Raw genomic sequence first — 1598 nt, 5'->3', positions numbered from 1 at the left:
TTTTTAGTGATAGCCCAAGCTGTGTTTTTCTCACAATTTTATCTCCATTCTGGCAGGCAATGAAATCTTTCATGTTCAAAGACATACATAAAATGTGTATAAGGAGCTGATTCTTTAACCTTGAGTTTTTATTTTCAATGAGTCAAAAGTGTTATTCCGCTTCCAATCTGAATCAGAAATAGGCTCAATGGAACTATATCAAGAAAATGAAGATTATTTTACTTTGTAAGAGTGAAAGATTCTTGGTCCGTCCTATGAAAGTTACCCCTGAATGCAAGAGGCTCATTCCAGGGGAGACTTTTTATAGTTACATGTAGATCTGAAAAGATAGACTAACATTACCTACTGCTTTTGTGCCTATTGTATGGATTTTTTTCACCTAACTTATTCAAATGTTGAAGAAAAAGTGGTTACTACCCTTATCAGTTTATTAAGATTACAGTGACATCTTGTGGCATATCATTTTCCCTTTCAAAACTATTGCCCAGGTAAAAATTTAACACTTCTTGCTAAAGAATTTTAGCTGTCGTGGTATAATATGCACTGATCAAAAAATCTGAGATACTGCTATGTAAAGTAGAAGCTAAATGAACAAAATCCATTCTACTTTATTTGGTTCAAGCAAATATTTCTAAATAATTTAAACTAGAAAAATATTTTCTTTAAAAAATACAAAAAAATCTACCATTTATTTTAAATTTTCTTCTATTGGCATCATTATGGTATAGGAAATGCCCTGGAAATTGGTTGTAATTTAATCTGTGTAAAGACAATGAAATTCAAAATCAAAAGTCTGCTGCTAAGGAAGTATTATGCGATCACAATTTCTATGAATTGTTAAATCCAGCTAATTAAAACAATCTTATTGGAGGAAAGAATTTTATTGAAAGAAAAAGATTTTTCACAGCAAAATTAAACCTCTGCCATTTAAACCTTATAATTATTAGCCTCTTCAAGAACTGCCTCTAGTTAGGAAGTATAGCATGTAAAGTGAGAATGCTATTGAGCTACATTGAGACTTAAATTTTTTAAAGACAAACTGAACTAGAGTCAATACTGCCTCCACCCCTGCTCTGCAAACGCACACTCTGGTCGTTAATGTCCACTTCCACATTGTGGTTTAGTGATGACCAAGTTTAGTCTCCTTTGGGTGATGAAGTCATTCTACTGAAAATCATTACCATCTGCAGGTGGCTTTTTTCCTTCTTTCTTTGTTTTCTTTCTCTCCCACTCATGCCCCCTCCTTCTTTTGATTTTGAACTTTGAAATAATCCTTCTCAGAGCCAATGAAATCAATCCCTTTTGGAAATTATAGATGACGATATTTCTCCTTGCTGTATACTTTAATAAATATGATTCCCTGTAAGTCTTGGTGTGAGTAACATGCTATTTCATCTGATTCAAGACATCAGTTACAAGACACCCCTTTGTTCTACGTGCTACTGAGAAAGAAAAAAATCACTGTGAGCTAAACAGTGACACATTGACTAGAATGTTTATTTTAACTAATTCAAAACCCATTAAATCTATCTTTTAGACTCATTTCAATAAATTTTATTATATATTGTGCTTATGTGTATTTTAAAATGAAAATATAA

This window comes from Propithecus coquereli, unplaced genomic scaffold (assembly GCF_000956105.1).
Source record: "Propithecus coquereli isolate 6110/MARCELLA unplaced genomic scaffold, Pcoq_1.0 Scaffold15, whole genome shotgun sequence".
Taxonomy (NCBI): Eukaryota; Metazoa; Chordata; class Mammalia; order Primates; family Indriidae; genus Propithecus; species Propithecus coquereli.
Note: the sequence above shows the minus strand (reverse complement) of the source record.